The sequence below is a fragment of the Mytilus edulis genome, chromosome 3 (genome assembly GCF_963676685.1).
Source record: "Mytilus edulis chromosome 3, xbMytEdul2.2, whole genome shotgun sequence".
NCBI lineage: Eukaryota > Metazoa > Mollusca > Bivalvia > Mytilida > Mytilidae > Mytilus > Mytilus edulis.
This window is the reverse complement of record NC_092346.1, coordinates 72478290-72498753: the sequence shown is the minus strand read 5'-3', so window position 1 is coordinate 72498753 and position 20464 is coordinate 72478290. Positions and strand designations below refer to the sequence as shown.

Sequence of the window (20464 nt, the reverse complement as noted above, 5' to 3'; positions counted from 1 at the left end):
ACAGAAACGAACAAAGCATTAGACAAAATCGGTTCATTAAATTCGATATTAATGCGAGATAAAATTTTGTCTAAGCTTAAATGATTCCCATATGGATGACCACGTACTTACCGTATTTATATTATTAACCGGCAATTAAATTACATTGTATAGCAACGAATGGCAAACGGAACAAAACATGCTATAAAAATGCTGAACATGTATTATATACGTTTTTTTTCAAGTAATTACTCGTTCTGAATAAGATATGGTTTGTTGTCTCTTTGGCACATTCCCCATTTCCATTCTCAATTTTATTTCGGTAACAGATATTTTCGGGTTACGAGCTTTAAAACCTACATTTATATAAGTACGTGTCATGAGTTTACACATTGATTTATAAAGGTAGCATTATACATATATAGTTTAAGTGACTCATAATTTTCTGCTAACATACTATGTTATTTTTGTTTCTTTTATCGTTAGGCAGTCTGTAAAGGCTCTGATAATTCTTTTTTTAACTGTCTATCTATCAAAGACACATTCTATGTAGTTATCTGTAGTATTCTAACAAATCATTTGCCAGGAGATCTCTTTATTTAACTGTCAACCTTAGTTTAGCAAAAAAAGATCGATGGTTTTTCGTCACTTTTAGAAATATTATTATATCTATGTATATGTGAGTGTTCTTATGTACTGTCCTAGGAGAAAACTTATGACCTCAATAATTGCAGACATTTGTTTTGTACGTGGTCAAACCTAAAAGTATACAAATATTTCACAGGGATCAATTAGTTAAAACATTTCTATTGTTTGTTGTGTAAAACGTCACAACTTAATTGATTTTCTGACAAATCCTAGATTGTTACCCATCAGTGTATAATACAATAAGACATTTCAATAAATTTAATGAGAATACTATGCCTTCTGGAAAATAATTTTGAAAATTTATGATACAACGATAATAATCAATGTTAAATTGTATTCTGTAGAGATTTTCAACACGAGTTTGGACAGTAAACTTATATCTAAGAGTAGTATATTTAACAGAAAATAAGTAGTGATTCATAATTAGACGCAAAGAGTATTCATTTTTTTAAAAGCCATAGTACGTCAACTCAGAGAAATTCAAGGTAACATATAAGTAACAATCTTACGCAAGAGAACAATAAATTTATTCTTTTGTATTTAATCGTGACTAGCGTATGCAAAGGATATATGATCATAAGTGAATTTGACCAAGCATCGATAGTTTTGATAATAAACATGCCACATTTGATCGCATTATTTTCTTGATTTGCTAAGTATGAATGAAAGATGATATAAGTTAAGTCGATGAGACTATAGATCAATAAAACAAATCTACCAAACACTCCATGCAATGGCCTTCAACACAGTCTGGGACTTATAAATGTTGTGTTTGTTTCCCTTTATCGTACTTTGAGTAATCAAGCATAACAAGTTGTTAATCCGTTTATATCAACTAAATATTAATCAAAGATAAGTGAATACACAGACAGGAATTTAACGAAACCAAAATTTCAATATTTGAGTCTTCAACAATAAGTGTCTATATCATTTGTCAAATATTGGACAAGTTATGAAACAAACGTTTTACCACCACCAAGAAAATCTCAAGAATAGATCAAAATTATAAAAAAAAACTTCATCATTTCATTCGTCCGAAGCGCTTTGTGGATTTTCTGGATTTTCTTCAGGAACACCCATAGCAAGATTTTTACAGCAAGCATGTATTAGAATCGAAGCAGTTGAAGAGCTATATGAAAAAATAGATTTAATAAACAAACCTGAATGAGGTCAACTTTTTATGAAGGAGTTGAAAACTTAGTTTCTTAATTATTTCAAACTTTATGAACGAGTTCTTTTAAAAGGTAATCATACAAGTACAAGAAGCACTGAATACTGAGATAATGTCAACCTCGGGGATAGATAAAAAACGTGATTAACAAAATATTAACATAGAGATTTAACACGAATATGGCTTATGGTTACAGCAAATTTCCAATCCATTTCTGTTTATTGATTAATCACATGATTCAGCTTATATTATAGAGGTAACACGAAGAGTGTCACATGAAGAGCATGATCTGCTTGCCCTTCAGGAGCCCCTTTGTAGACTGTTTTTTTTAACAATGATAAAAGAAAACCAAAGTAAGAGACGACATCAAAAGTTCAATGTAGGAATTTTTTTTTAATTCATATATGGTTTTTTTCACTGACCCACCGCCTAACCCCTCTTAACTTAATTTGGGAAAAATGATTTACCAATAAGGATATATATATAATCGATGTCAATTAAATAAAACTTGCAGCAATTTTGACTCACGCCACCCACCCAAGAACTATTTGAATTAAGTATTTTATCCTTCATTGATTTTTTTATGTCGTTCCTTAGTCATATTGTACTCTAAATGTTCGCTGTTCGTTTCATCTATCACGACTTTTTAATCGGAGGTTATTAATTTGGCGCTGTACTTCTGTCTAACCGAATATGTTATATACATATACGTTGCCAAGAATAATACACGATCTTCACAATGTCAAAAGTAAATTAGAACCGTCAATCAATATATTCAACTCAGAACAACTGATTTTGATCGTGTATCAAACTCTCATCATATAAATCTACCCCATTCGAAACAACCAAGGCACAATGATTTAAAAACTGATCAAAAATTCTAACTCAGTTTTTTTTATAATATTTTTACCATTAGTATTCAAAGTTGGAGCAAACAATTTTGTAGGACCATGAATATTTTTGTCTGCTTTCTGGAAATATTGATAAAAAGAATGCAATGGAAAACAACTTTTTTTAAATTCCTAAAGTATGATTCATATTTACATAAAAATATCCTAACATGTAATAAATTTGATGGTTTTCGACAGTCTGTGATTTCTGTATTCTTCCTAAAAAAAAGTTTTGGCATTTAAATTATTACATTTGTACAATATTGACATGATCAACCAGCTCCACTTGAGAAATGTTCATTCCAGTTAATGTAGGCATTAAATAAAGGCAACAGTAGTATACCGCTGTTCAAAACTCATAAATCCATGGACAAAAAACAAAATCGGGGTAACAAACTAAAACTGAAGGAAATGCATTAAATATCAGAGGAGAACAACGACACAACATTAAAATGTAACACACACAGAAACGGACTAAGCATTAGATAAAATCCTATGAGAATAACAAATATAAAATCAAAACCAAATATATGAATTTGGGATAGATAAGAACCGTGACACGTTTTATAGTAATGTGAATTCACACTCAAAAATAAAAGAAAACAAACGACACAACGAAAACAGAACGTTAAAATGTAAACCACGAATGAAAGGAAAAATAACAAAAGTATACTAAAAGTCATGATTAGTATCATGAATTTTGTATGAACATTGCAATGTTCAAAAATTTGCTAAATTGTGATTTCTCTACATCTAAACGACACAACTAAAACGAATACAATCTGGACTTGAAAGGATTAAAACTTATCAAAGACCTTCGTAAATTTGTTAAAGCTTCTGAAATGGATTATACCAGTATTGAGTCCAAAATAAATATTTTGTTGAAATGATAATTACTGACAAACTTTATCGTATATATATTTTAATATTATATTTCATAATCCAAATCTTAATACAAAAGTTGTTGAAGAGCTGATCAACCAAAATGACATAAAGTATAGCACAAATCTGACGACAGGGAAAGAAATCTTGGCAAGAAGGAGAAAAAAATGATATGTAAAATTTTATAACTTTATCAAAGATAAAAACCCATACCGTATTACTAGCTATAAAAGACCCCGGCATGACAGAATGTGAAATAATCAAATATCTCAAACAAACGTCTGATCTATGTCACAACAATGAACATACAACTTCTTTGAATATGACAACATCCGGTAGTTTACATAATCCTTTTGGACTTGATCCCAATATATCTTGCAAGTATTTACACCTTAAAAGATTTATGATATTTAAGAACAGGCGCGAGCTACCAACCTGTAAACAATTCTTTAAACCATTCTTGTTTCTATTTCTTCGTTTAACCAATAACATGGCTGTAGATCTCTGAGATAGGAAAGGATCGAATTAATCAAGCAAGTTTATTCCATCTTGTTTATTTTTTTTTCCGATAAAAGAGGGACGAAAGATACCAAAGGGACAGTCAAACTCATAAATCTAAAACAAACTGACAACGCCATGGCTAAAAATGAAAAAGACAAACAGGAAAACAATAGTACACATGACACAACATAGAAAACTAAAAAATAAACAACACGAAACCCACCAAAAACTAGGGGTGATCTCAGGTGCTCCGGAAGGGTAAGCAGATCCTGCTCCACATGTGGCACCCGTCGTGTTGCTTATGTGATTACAAATCCGGTAAATAGTCTAATTCGGTAGGTCACATTCATGAAAGGGAAGGGGATTGTAGTTACGACGTAAGGAACATATCCGATATCATTTGTGAAACGGTTATTCCATAACGGTCAACCAACTCGCGATGGCGACCGTAAAATTTACGAAGGGATGATTTCAACTTCACCATTTGGAACTCTTGGTTTAATAGCTTCCTTGTGAGCAGTAACCCTCTATCAAGAAAATCATGATAGGAAATGCAAGCACGGGAATATCGTATCAATTGGGAGATATATACCCCGTATGCATGTGCTGCTGGAATGTTGCTAATTTGTAACATAAATTATTCAAGCTTATCTTTAACCTTATACGGATGTGGACAGTGACCAAAACGAATTACAATAAAAAAAATCACAAAAAACAAAATTAGATATATCCTTTGGGACTTTAAAGACCTTAACAACATTGTGTAGAATTCAAAACCCAATCAAATTCCTTCAAAAACAGAAATCGTGTTATTGAACATATCTGGTATTAATCTAGTGTTGTGATGGAATATGAAGGATGTAAAACTTATGCATTGGAAAGTTGATTAACATTCTAACCATTACTGGCCATTTTCTATTAAACAGAAACGGTAATATAAGTATAAACATTATCATATGTATAAGCCAATGAGACATGAAATATGCAACTATTCATTTGAAGCTATTGTCTGCCACCATTCAGATCAAAGATGACAGAACAGGCATTTTCCATTTGTAAAGTAATAACTTTACGAATTATCTGAAGGAATATATTCCGCTGAGAGTTAAAGGCTTACTATTCGCCTTTGCTAATAGACAAATTTCTCGAATCCTAGTGAAAAAAAATCATGTTCTTAAATATGTTTGCTAAATAGCAATAGAATTCATCCTAGAAACCAAGAAACCAAGATTAAAATTTGTACTCCATACGCGCGTGGCGTCTACAAAATACTCATCAGTGACGCTTGAATCAAAAATTTAATTAGCAAATCTAATTTAAGTTTAATAGCATTAAAGGCTAATATTTCAAAAACGTTTTGCCAAAGGTAATTTATTCCTGTGGTTAAACATATTAGTTCGACGAAAAATTGTTAAAAATTAACAACTTATCGGCAAAGATTCAACTCTGTTTCAATTATTGCATTTTAAAACTGTCGTATTCCTGACTAGGTACATACAGTTTCTTGTGTAGAAAATGGTTGATTAAACCTGGTTTTATAGCTAGCTGAACGTCTCACTTGTATGACAGTTGCATCAAATTCCATTATATTGACAACGATGTGTGAACAAAACAAATAGACACAATAGGTTAAAAATGTCAAAAAGGGGTACAGCAGTTAACACTGTGTTATTATCTTAATCACTATAAAACAAACAAATATGTAACAAAGAAGCTCAATATATATAAACCATTGTGTTAGTATTTAAAAACAACATTGAAATATGAAAAAGAATTTGTAGGTACATGTCAATGAGACAACAATAAAACTAAACAATTTACAAAAAGGTATTTAGATGTTAACATTCAATCTTCTAACTCTTTTCATTCGAGGTGTAATACCACCAAATCATGGTACGTCACATCCGGTTGCATACGAAAGTAGGCCTAAAAAAATATTCCCTTGAATTTGACAGTTGTAGAAAATTAACCCTGCATTTCAATGCACTTAAATTTTTCTGAGTCGTAAATATGTATGTTGGGTGTCTGAAAGCATCATTCTTTTTTTATTTGATGGTCTTATAAAATATTTTGGAACGTTAAGGTTCCAGTAAATAACAGTGTAAAAATTGGGTTGTCTACCCTCGGCGGTGGTTACTTTCTTATATGCAATGAAATGTAGTGTGAAATTTTCACTGTATCACTGGAAAGGATTGAACTTTACACATGCAAAGTATTTCTTTGGTTGAAATAAAGGTAAATACTGTACGATTTTTTTAAAAGTGCCAATTTAACAAAGACTAGTAGGGAAAAATCAATGGTGGTATTACACCTCGAACAACAAATTAACCGAAAAATCATACATTTGTTTAGCTATAACATAAATACTTATCTTAACTCCATACATATACGACTCTTTAGGAAAGCCCACATCAAACACGAGGGCTGAATCAAACGCAAAGTTGAGAAGCATTGAAACCCCCCAAAATCCGAAAAGTTGTTCCAAAAAAGTCTTCTATGGAGGTAAAATAAACCTAGTATTTCAAATAATTTGAAATATAAATATAGATAATTTTCAAACATGACCGTATCATCAATATTTCATGTCAACACAGAGGGTGTACTGCTGGGCTGGTAATATCCTCGAAGACGAAACGTCTACTGTCAGTGTTATAGACTTGTTTCACCTGACTCGCGTTTTATAAAAAAAATCATCAGTGGCACTCGAATGAAAGCCATATGAAGACAATATCAAATACATAGTTGCATAAAGACCATATCAAATACATAGTTGCAAATTGTAAAACAAATAATTCCGAAAAGTTGTATCAAATATGGTTACGACCATCTATGCCTGATGGTAGGAAAACTTCAGTATTTTAAATAACAAACAACAGAATTTTACAAATATGGTCGTAATCATTGATGTTGCATGTCAACACAGAAAAGTTGTATGCTTTGTTGGTAAAATACTCGGGGACCAAATTTCCACAAGCATCGACCTAGTAGTTGAAAAACTTATTCAAAAGTACCAGGTTTATTATATGTTGTCCAGACGCTTATTTCAATTTCATCAAACTTATCTGTTGCTCTCCAAAAGTGGATGGTCAAGTCAAATACAAAGTTTAATAGCAATGAGAACTAAAACATTCTAAAGTTGTGACAAACACGGTTACGGCCATAATTGTCTGGGATGAAAAGACCGTTGTAAGTCAATTGTTGACGAGAAATCTGTATTTCAATAGGAACATGGTTCTAATGGTGGCTGTTTTTCTACATTTCAATCTTTTTTCATTAAGTAATGAATACAGTGATTGCAAAACGCATTGCTTACACGTGATTGACGAACATGTTTCAATATTTGACATATTTGAAATAATGAGAAGTTGAAGTAGTTCAACGACATACACAGTAATTAAGAGAATGGCTAATATGAGGGTTGAATTAATCATTTCAAAATTGCAACCCTTATTTGCAAATCTGTATTCCATATTTATTCTTGGTTGTCCAACCAACACATGTCATTTTAACAACAATCTTTAGTTCAGAAGGTAAAAAAATTATTAATTTCTTATAAAATACCAATACAATTAAACACAGTTTAGTTTAACTGCAAAACGTTTGTTATTAGATTAAAGTGTGTCGTGTACCGAAGGGTTTATTTATGAGATAAAGTACTATTGTAGGCATCTTGGTCTACGTGTAAGACAAAACACTTACGGAAGATATAATGTGTGTACTTAGGAAATGTCCAGTCTCTGGTGAAAAACATATTCCAGAGAAGAAAAAGACTTGTCAAACTTAAGCTTTAACATTAACGGTCAAACCATTTGGTAAAAATGTTGGATAATGAATATATACAAAAATGCTTCTCTTGTATAATTATGTAATAAGGATAACAGTGATTTCAATTTAAAAAAAATAGTTTCGTATATGGATAATATACATCATATATAAAACGTCTAGATAATTTCAAGGACCTTTCTTTTGGAATGTGCTGGATCGTTGATATAATTATATATACATGTATATCTTATTCCAACTTAAATGAAGTAAGCTTTCTGGAAATTACTGACAATATAACTGTCTTCAAACAATAAATACGAAATGCCTTTTTGTTGTCGTTACCCACAGTTTACTAAACGTGTTTGGTTTTATAATGCATTGTATTTAACCATACATCTTACATACATTTTTGCTTAACTATTGTCACTGTAATCATTTCTGATCCAAAGTATTGTTCCTATGAATTATAACCATACAGAAAGGTTATTTGATACGATTGGTTTACCAAGACTATAAATCATATTTGTCAGAGTATGATTGATTTATTTATTCTCAGTCTGTCCTTCAAACTGGTAATAATTTCCGTTCTTTGTTTACGTGAGCGTTAACAGGTCTTTTACACACGACTTCGATCAATTCTTCTGACTGTTAATTCACCTTATCAACTGTATCAAGTGACAATGCATAAAAACCATTTTCCAAGTTGGCAATTTTATATCATGCACAATCAGTCATTAAATCATTATAAATGTACACTCCAATTATACACATCTATTGCAATTAATGTGTGTTTGTAAGATGTAAACCAAATAACAAATAGCATTATCAGTTGTCCAAATATAATGACATTCATACAATGTAATGTTCAGTTTCGAATTAGATGACAATGTAGTTTCTTTTTAAATCTAAAAGTTTAGTTTCAAATTAGTACCACCAAAAAAATAACAAGACAAGTAGAACAACTCAGGTTAAAAGTATGAATAATATACCTTATTGGTTGATGTGTCTTACTAAATATCCAATGTATCACTCATACTATGGCAGCACAACCTCAAAACAATGCGGATTTACTTCAAGGCTTTAACTCAGGTTAAAAGTATAAATAATATACCTTATTGGTTGATGTATCTTACTAAATATTCAATGTATCACTCATACTATGGCAGAACAACCTCAAAACAATGCAGATTTACTTCAAGGCTTTAACTCAAGTTAAACGTATAAATAATATACCTTATTGGTTGATGTGTCTTACTAAATATCCAATTTATCACTCATACTATAGAAGCACAACCTCAAAACAATGCAGATTTACTTCAAGGCTTTAACTCAGGTTAAAAGTATAAATAATATACCTTATTGGTTGATGTATCTTACTAAATATTCAATGTATCACTCATACTATGGCAGAACAACCTCAAAACAATGCAGATTTACTTCAAGGCTTTAACTCAAGTTAAACGTATAAATAATATACCTTATTGGTTGATGTGTCTTACTAAATATCCAATGTATCACTCATACTATGGCAGCACAACCTCAAAACAATGCGGATTTACTTCAAGGCTTTAACTCAGGTTAAAAGTATAAATAATATACCTTATTGGTTGATGTATCTTACTAAATATTCAATGTATCACTCATACTATGACAGAACAACCTCAAAACAATGCAGATTTACTTCAAGGCTTTAACTCAAGTTAAACGTATAAATAATATACCTTATTGGTTGATGTGTCTTACTAAATATCCAATTTATCACTCATACTATAGAAGCACAACCTCAAAACAATGCAGATTTACTTCAAGGCTTTAACTCAGGTTAAAAGTGTAAATATTATACCTTATTGGTTGATGTGTCTTACTAAATATCCAATGTATCACTCATACTATGGCAGCAAAATCTCAAAACAATGCAGATTAACTTCAAGGCTTTAACTCAGGTTAAAAGTATAAATAATATACCGTATTGGTTGATATATCTTACTAAATATTCAATGCATCTCTCATACTATGGCAGCACAATCTCAAAACAATGCAGATTAATACCAAGGTTTTATACAGTATATATATTTATGGTGAAATCATTTCCACTATAATTAATGAGTATGTATATATCTGCGTTTAATTCGTTTAATTCAAAAGTATCGATTAAAACTGTTAAGTTATAGTTATTGAATATTTTAATATTTATGTTATTATATATGTAGAAACTTGTCAATACGTCGTATGCATTTTAAAAAAGTTTATAAACACTGATCTTGCACTATAAATGAGCCGAAAATGAACTTTAGATATTTTTGTCATATCAGTTATAACTAAATGAGATGTAAATTCGCTAAACAATATTGTCTGACACCTTTCCAATCTAGAAGACGAGAACAGGCATTTCCAATTTATAAAGTAATAACTGTAATAAGTATTGTCTTGGGAGTATATTCTCATGGAATATGTTTGTTGGATCTGTTTCTGATACATGCTGATATATACAATACTCTCTTTATAGTAAAGAAAAATATATCCATATATATATATCGTGCTAAAATGCAGGATTTTCCGCATTGGATTGGATTTAGGACATATCTGGGAATGTAGTTTCATTCCTAATGAAACTTGAGGTTTCGTGTTAAATTTCAACGTTAATTTTAAATCCGATATCAACCTTATTTCAATCTGTTTGTAATTCTGAGTTCGTCTTCCCTATATTTTGCAATTGAAAATGTTCGGTTTTTTTTATAGCAAATTTTTTTTCTAATAGGAAAGAAATATACACACTTTTGTGAACAAAACAAAAGCAGTAGCTTAAAAACAATTCTGTTTTTTTCACGTGTGGTATAAGTTAATAGAATTAAATTACCTCAAAATCATTCATTTCAATCACTTTAAAATTTTAACGGATTGAATTCTGCATTTGTTTATTTGATAAGTTGAGACTAATTTAAAAGCGTTTTAACACGTATTTGAAAATAATGTTTTTGACGATGACCAACTAGATTCAAATTGATTTTAAAAAGGGAAAATGCATTTCCGCCAGAACGTATTGATGCTACTCTTCATTACATTCCAAATTTAAAACATTCATAAACCTGGTATATCTGTTATCAGTTTTTTTCATCCTTATCATTGTTCTGTTATGTGTATATTCGGACAGTTTGCCATACAATTTTCTGTCCAACCGTATATATTCTTCTTGATTACAATACATATATATCTCAATATGCTGAAATAGAAGCAGAAGCAATGTATTTTTCAAACATAAAAAAGGTAACAGTAGAATACCAGTGTTCATGGGTCATAAATCGAATGAGAGAGAACAAATCCGGGTTAAATCTAAAACGAAAGGGAACACTTCAACTATAAGAGGAAAACAACCGAACAACTGGTACACTGATGTGAACAAAAGAAAACGCTAAAATACATAGAAACGAACTAGTGAATAACGACTGTCATATTCCTGACTATGTACAGGACATCCTGTGATGTCCTAGTGTTAGCAATCCCCGTTAAATAAATTAAACATACATCAAAAGAAATATTTACTTGATAATTGGTTTAATTACGGTCAGAATATATAATCCAAATAATTGCATCCTGAATTGTAACCATTCCCAGATTTGACTTTCCTCATGATTGTTACATCTAAAACAAAATCAGAGGTGTTTTTTTGTTTTTTTTTAGATTTGATTGGTTTATATAAACTTAATTGTGTTTTAAACTGGAATAAAATTTCCGTTCTTTTAGTTTTTTTATGCAATGTTTTGATCGATTATTACGATAGGTATTTCACCATATCAAGTGGAAAGAGTGACCATGCATATTTACTTTTCTTTGCATTTTTCTATGACAAAATTATAATGTATCAACTATAGTCGACAGGTCTATACAATTATTTATCAGACTTTAAAAAATCCATACAAATTATTGATTTCAATTAGTTAATGTGACATATCAGTATCAATAATTACAGCCAACAACGTTTACATTCAGAGAAAATATTTGTTGACTCTTTATTACGATATATGTTTAAAAGCAAATATTGTCCAATACTATAAAAAGCAATATGAATTAAAGTAGGAATGATTTACGTCATTGAAACAGTAAACCCTTAATAAGATCACATTTTTCATAGCTTCTCATAATTATTTTAGTCCTATTAGACAGATAGGACGAATTTGAACAAACTATCAGACTTAACACAATAGTTATCAAAGGTACTAGGATTACAATTTACTACGCCAGACGGGCGTTTCGTGTACATAAGACTCATCAGTGACGATTATATCAAAATATTCATAAAGCCAAACAAGTGCAAAGTTGAAGAGCATTGAGGATCCAAAATTCCAAAAAGTTGTGCCAAATACGGCTAAGGTAATCTATGCCTGGGATAAGAACATCCTTAGTTTTTCAAAAAAATCAAAGTTCTGTAAACAGGAATCTTCTCGAATAGAGTAAATAATTGATACTAAATGTGGTCATCATCATGAATTGGTTGATCGATACTTTATTTCAGTGCCCCAAGGCATTACCGACATGTCTGCACAGACTTATTCCTTCAAATACCAGAACAGTCGTCTTATTAATAATTTAACTAACTTTGTCGATTATGACTCTTTAGCTGAATGTGGAATCGTAAGGTGGATGATGAATGCATAGCAGGAATCACTATTTCTATATCGACCCACTGGGTTTCGCTTCTGTTCGATTTCCATCAGTAAGAGTCTGTACCTTGATTTGTTTTTTTTTCATCGATTTATGAGGTTTAAACATTGATAAACTACCGTTGCCTTAATCAACACTTTATCAAGATATCCAAATAACGAAACCTTAAAATGACAAAAATGGCATACTGTATAAAATTTGTATGCATTGCACTGCGACGAAATGATAAAATTCAGTATAAAATGATGCAAATTATACTTGACAATAATCCGCAAAAATCGTTCTAGAAACAATCGAATCCCCGCATACTTTCAGATATTAAATTAACTGATATAAGACTATTGAAACTTAAAACGGATGCACGATATATTAAAATATTTCATATAAACCTTGTAATACAAAAACACTTACACACGATTATCATATTTTCCGGTTTTAATGGGTTTTTTTTTACAATGCATTTATCTATCACAGGTATAACATCACCAAATCATAGTACGTCACATCCAGTTGTATACGAAAATAGGTCAACAATATTCTCTTGAATTTGACAATTGTAGGTAATTAATCCTACATTTCATTGCAGTAAACGTTTCTGGGTCATAAACATATATGTTATGCATTTCAAAACACCATTATTTTTTTATTTGGGGTGTCTATAGAATATTTTTGAAACTTGAGGTTATATGGTTTCTAAAGCTTGCACACAGGTTAAATAGAAGTGAAAATTTGATTTGTTAACTTCCAGTGATGGTTATTTTCTTATATGCAATGAAATGTTTTTTGAATTTTTTTCTACAATACTGGACGGGATAAACCGTTTCTAATTCCATGTATTTCTTTATTTGAAACAAAGATAAATTCTGCACAATTTCCTCAAAAGTGCAAATTTAACAAAGATTAATTTGGGAAATCAATGGTGGTATTACACCATACATATGGTCCTTACATCCTAAAAAACATTAAAATATATACCTTAACATGAAAACTTGCATCCCCAATTGTTTTTTTAGATGTCAGAATAGAAAAGGTAATTACAGAAGATGTTTTTATGAAAATAATATGACATTCATCATAAATTACTATCTTGTATACCCATTAAAACTACAAATGAAATCATATGAATACCAAAGAAGCGAGACCTAGTGCGTCTATTGATTGAACGCATTCGCACAGCCCTTAATGCGAAACCAAACTTTCACGATAGAGAAAATAAATTGAAAACAACACGTTTAATAATTTCAATGCGTCCGAAGCGCTTTTCAAGATTTACCTTCATCAGGGACGCTCAAAGCCAAACATTTGAAATCAGAGGATATATAAGTACCGAAACCGTTGAAGAGCTATATGACAAAAGTACCTAAAATTGATAGCCAAATTCATCTAAAGTCAACTTTGCCTGAGGGAGTTGAAACCTTAGTTTCTTAATAATTTCAAAATTCAAAAAACGGACAGAGTAAAGGACACAACTGGTAAACTAACAGATGACCCATTCAGTCTGTGTATAATATTTAATCTAGTTTCGGTATGTGAAATGTAAAGAACAAACAAGAATATATATTATTGTTCATCTTCATATTAGCAATCAATAACCATTCACTTATGTTAACTTCTAGATGTCTTTGGGTTTTGTGTTCGGTCAATGTCTTTTATTATAAATGCCACTGCTAAAAAGATTGACTAGCAAGTGTCACTTTTCGCTGTTACATTCTACATAGTGAGAGATAATAAAGTATGAAATGTAATTATAACATATTATTCATAGATAATTAACTGATATGCCGACATACTGGAATTGATATAAAATATGAAAGTAGTAACAGTGTGCCTGAATAGAGTCTCAATAATAGCTTTTAATTGACTACTTTATACCATTAAGAATTGGTAGTCAAACACACAAACCTGATGGAGTTAAAGAAAAGGTAGACCTCAGGGGCGGATACAGGATTTGACGTTAGGGGGGCGCAGAAAAAAAATCGCCTAGGGGAGCGAGGCGAAAAAAATTTTGAGGTTAAAATTATCAAAGTTATTGAAATATTCTTCTAGAGTGGGTGCAATGTAGATAGATATCTTGCCAAGCGAAGTGTGGCGAGAAACATTTGTGGTAAAATGAGCGAGAAATTAAAGATTAATTCAAAAACCGCATAATTTAAATGACTACATTAACCATATTAACAAAAAATCTATTAGTTTCTGTTTATTGACTACCTCTATATGTTTACCAGAAAATGGGACTGAACAAAAGTAGAATAGAAACAATTCTGAGTACACAAACTGATTCTCCATATAAAAAAGTGAGACGAAGCAAATGACGATAGCTCATCTGACCAATATAAGATATTGAAAACGAAAATTATTACTGGTACAATTTAATTGTCAATTCATAATACGTGTTTTTATTTTTGTTCTATTTTCGGAGGTCGTGCTGGACTTTTTACATACTGTAAAACAAACAAAAAATTGGCCGCTAACCACTAAAATCAAAATGAGATCCTTAAAATATTCATTGTGCTTATTTGCTTGGGATCCCATGTAATACGGTAGTACCTACGGGTTTGGGCCTTGACCGTTAATGCATGCTTCGGCAAAATTTACATGTTGCAAGTGAGAATCATATATTGTCACAGAGATATTAAATAATGAGTCCATTTTAAACTAACCTCTCGCTTGAACCATAATCTTTATCATTCCTTAAGAAAGAGTCTAACTGAGACTGCTTTCTTGGTCGTGCCATGATGAAATAACCAACCGGTTACCCAAATAGCGGGTAGGGCACTTTCACCTTCTTCGTGGGAAAGTGATGTAGGGATGTTTTTGAACTTCGATTATCAAAGAAATTGTTTATTAAAACTACAACTACAATGTCACAATTGTTTTATTCTAACTGCTAAAAGTCTATGATATTTGAAATCAAACGAAGTACCGCGTTTGACACCTTCCTTTGAAGTGTAACATGTTTATAGAACTTAAATAAACAAAAGGTCAGTTGATAAGTAATCACGTTAAATGATTCTGTTAAATTACTGTTTTATATAGTAATACTTGTTTGAATGTTAAAACAGATTGAATGCGACGACATTTGCTTTCGTCGGATACTTTATTACGTCCGGACAACCCATGCTTTGCAAATTTTAGGAGGGCGCACGCCCGCCACGCCCCCGCCTAAATCCGCCCCTGGACCTTTACCCTGGGGAGGGGGTTGAAAATGTAATAAACACTCATGAAAGATATCATGCTTAATATTAAGTACATCAAAAAACATTTGGCCTAGTAAACAAGTCTCCTCAGTCAAACTTTAATAATAAAAAAAAATGTTAGAACTCAACTAAGATGTTGAAGAGCAAGCAAAATAAAAACTGCTAAAAAGCTAGAAAACAAATCTAGTTTCAGCTATTAATGAATGAGGTAGAAAAACCTTTTAATAGTTTGAATGAATTTAAAGTTTAATTACCAGAAACTTTACAAAAATTTCGTATCATCGATTTGTGTAAGTAAAGAAGTGTTTTCTACTAGGATGGGTAGGGACTTCGTGTTTTGAGTAGTTTACCATCTTTTAGAATCGACCCAGTGGTTGTAAAAACTAAAATATACAAGTCTCAAAATCATGTACGCCATACGCTCTTTCTTATAAACAGTTTCCTCTAATGTGCTTTGATAAAAAAAAATCCATATCATTGAGGATTGACAAAATAAAATATTCTTAAAAAAATATATCAAATTCGTCTAAGGTTAAAGGAAGAAAATCTTAAATTTTTGGAATGATATGAAGTTTCATGAATAGAAAATGAGACAAACACCCATGAAAAAAATTTAAACAAACAAATGTGGAGTAGTAGTATCACCAAATGTGGAGTAGTAGTATCACCAAATGTGGAGTAGTAGTATCACCAAATGTGGAGTAGTAGTATTACCAAATATGGAGTAGTAGTATCCCCACTTACGGTAATATTTTTCCCAGTTTCATGAGTTCCACTGACAAATCTCGATAGCATAGAGAAGGTAAACTCTGGAACATAGAGCATTGAGTTTAGAAAACTATAAAAACAAGAAAAATCAAAACGTGTTTTCAAACATTTGAATAACTTGTTAAAGGATGTTTTTCCCCCGAGATTATTATTATGAGGACATTACTTTGACTTATTGTACTCATGCTTCCATAAAAGTTAATCGACATATGTGAGCTATTCTAAAATACCCATATATAGTTTGATGCATATGCTTTGCATTTATGTGATTATATAGATGAATAAAAAATAAGGATTTTATCAGAAACATTATTGTTCAAGACAAGAAATATATCGATATTGCAGAAGTAGCAGGGGTGTTTATTGGAAACCTGCATGCTATATTTATCGAACCCATCTGTATGTTTAGATTCAAGATTGATACCATGGTCTATTCAGTGACTGATTTATGGTTCGACATGTATAATGCACAAATAGACACGAACAGATTCAGATGGATTCTTTTAACATTAACTATTGACTAGGCAGTCTAATTAAGAAAACCATTTGATAATTATTTCAAAAATGGATTTGTCAGGAATTTATGGACAATTGCTTACAAATATCACATACAACTTGTTCTGAATAAACATATTCTCCATCATTTGTGAATGTCAACTCACGAATATCTTGATTTTGGTTTGGCTGAAGATTCTGAAGTAATATTTTTCCCATTGATGAAACAATAATTTGATCCTATTCATTCGTATTTATCGACTCTCTAATCACAAAGTTCAGAAAATGAAATCCCATACATATCTCAGTTTTTAATATAATAACATAGAACATGAATCAATAATGTTCCGTTGATAGCATTAGGAATTTAATATCAGCACAAACGTGACTAGAGTTGATTTTGTTTTGGTTTTTGTTTTGTGTTGTGAAATTATAGCATATTAAATCAACGTTTTCATATTTAACTATACGTCAAGCATATGATGTATAAATTAAGGCAACATTGTTTTACCGATGTCCCAATCTCATAAATTGTTAAAGAAGACAAATCTAAGTAACAAACAAATACTGATGGAATCGAACAAACTCATAAGGAGCAATTTAGTGAGTCAAAAAATAATCGTCTACAAAGCATTGCTCTCAATGCGAATCGAAACTCAGTCAAAATATAAGAAATACCCATCCAAGTAAGATATAAAAACCAAAAGACTGAAAAATATACTAATACTAATACTAAATATTTTCAAATATATCAATCAAAAAAGAGAAAATGTGAAAGTAGACGGTCAGATCTGTATGATCATGCGTAATTGTGTTACCTCTATTATTGAAAATATGTCACGATCGCCTAACAGCTATACAAGTGATGTTGATGCAAATTCATGAAATGCGACATAAATATCACAAAAACATGGCATTGCATATTATCTTATACGATTGTGTCATAAACCATACGTATATGGGATGTCGAAACCATCGAAGTATTCATAAATGCCCATCAACAATGACATAAACCATTAAACGAAGTATTACATGGAATTATATAACACAGGTTTTTATCGACATTTCGTTCTACCTTTCTCATCAACTGTACATATCATCAAGTATATAAATGCATGTTGTTTTTTCAGTGCAACTGGGTGTTTTTTTAAATTGTAAACTGTAAATTCATGATAAACAAACACAAAATATAAGAAGATATGTCCAGATTTATTAAATAAAGTAATAAAATTGTTCCTTTTTACATTCATAAATACTAAATTGTAAAACAACAAAAATACATCTTTCCAATTAAATTGTGACTAACCCCAATTATCAACAAGTTTTTGCATTTGCGTTCTTTTAAAGTGCCTGATAATTTGAATAAAAACACTGAAAATGTTTTTCTCTGACACCTTTATCATTTCCTAATATGTAAATCAGAGCTGAAAAGATTCAGACGACGACGGTGGGTATTGTATTTCTTGCAGAATGGCTATTTTTTTTCATATTATGGATACAATTTTTATCATCTTTCTTAATAATAAAATATAAAATATCAGATACGTTTTACACAAGTGATATATTTTAAAAGTATGATATCATTTTTTTCCAATTTTCAGTTGCTGTAGATTAATGCGATGTATTATAACACCCAGCGCAAAAATAGTCTATACAAACATGTTATAGAATTAAAAATGTCAACTCACCTGTTGGATATCCAAGAAAAATCAGCAGAGAGCTTCGACCACGCAGTGAGACTGTGAATCAATAAAGCAGCATCATTAATACTGATGACTAAAGTCCTGTAGGTGAAGATGTAACTTATACTGAATGTTCCAATTTATTGATTTAATATTAATTGAATGTATTTAAAAAAAATATTTGGATTCCATATTGTATAATAGTGATTTATAAAACAAACTAAGAATTGTTAACTATAAATTTGAAATGTATAACTATGATTAATTGTATAAATTATCAGAGAAGCAATCGCTACAGGAAATCAAGGATATCGTATGAATCCTTGTTTGTATTCAATTCAGTATGACTTGATTTAAAAAAATCACTCACAGTTGATAAATCATACAACCGAGATTGCTTGGTTTATGTACGAAATTCTCTACAGCTTTCGTTCTTTTGGTTATTGTTTTTTTTAATTACTCTCTAAATGTATCATCTTGAAAGGAAATTCTACCTATAATTCTGGATCTCCAAGGTAGACTTCAATCTAGAAGTTAATTTTGTGTAGGATGTTCCGTAAAATACTTAAATATCTACATATATGAAAGGAAAGTAATGCTGTTTATATTGCATTTACTTGAAGATCTTTTATATTATTTTCGGCAGTATATTTATAGAGTTTTTCATTATAGATTATAGACCACTGGGTCGACGCCACTGCTGGTGGAGATTTATTTCCCCGAGGGTATCACTAGCCCAGTAGTCAGCACTTTTTGTGCTTACATGAATTGTCATTGATATGGTTATATTTATAAATTTACTGTATACAAAATTTTGGAATTTTTTTAAATACTAAAGGCTTTTCTACATCAGGCAAAGATACATTAGCTGTATTTGGCAAGACTTTTAGGAATTTTGGTTCTCAATGCTCTTCGACTTCGTACTTTATTTGTCATTTTTAACTTTTTTTGGATTCGAGCGTCACTGGTGAGTCTTTTGTGGACGAAACGCGCCTCTGGCGTATATACTAAATTTAGTCCTGGTATCTATGATGAGTTTATTTACTGATTTTGACTATAAACTATGATTCATAACAACAGAGGAACAAATCTGTTATTATAGGGAAGCTATTGTTGGAATAATTACAACCTGCTGTTAATATTGTATTTCTCTGTTTTAAACAATGGTGTTTGCAAATGCAAATACTTGAATGGCTACAAGGGAATGAAATTTGTTTTTTCATAGACCTCTTTTCAACAAACATTTGCTATGCATATGATAACCAAACACAGAACGATTGTTTTCGAAAAATAAACCCTTTATTTCTTTGAAAGGGCAACTTCTAGGGAAGATTGAAAAGAGACCAACATTATCTTTTTGCTTTCCCAAATCGCTGTTAAATAAATGCAACACTAGTATTCCGCTGTTCGAAATTCATAAATCGATTGAGAGAAAACAAATCCAGATTACAAACTAAAACCTAGGGAAACACATCAACTATAAGAGAAAAACAACCAAACAACAGAAACACTGAAGTGCAACAAACAAACAAAAAAGACAATGCCACACACACATAAACGAACTATACGACGATAACTGCCATTTTCCTAACTGGGTGAAGAACATTTTTAGAAAAAATGGTGGGATTGAACCTAATTATGCCTTTAGACGAAATCGGAAGCAATGATACTAAATGCATAGTCATTCTTATTTATAACAAAGTGTCCGTTTTCCAAATTCTAGATCCGTTTCCGCATATAATTCAAATGTTTGAGACCGTGTTAACCATACATATTCTATCTGAGTTTTTAAACAACCATAAGGATAAAATTAAATTGTAACAAAGT

The 20464-nt window shown here is 30.9% G+C and overlaps 1 protein-coding gene across 1 annotated transcript in view; it reads right to left on the bottom strand.

Annotated features, from left to right (window-relative positions):
* Nucleotides 1–18916, bottom strand: part of LOC139517341 (sodium/potassium/calcium exchanger 4-like) — a 76208-nt gene extending 57292 nt beyond the window's left edge. The window contains exon 1 of the mRNA XM_071308278.1: nucleotides 18644–18916. The gene's annotated coding sequence lies outside the window, so the exon portion shown is untranslated. The remainder of the gene's footprint in view (nucleotides 1–18643) is intronic.
* Nucleotides 18917–20464: the final 1548 nt, after the last annotated feature.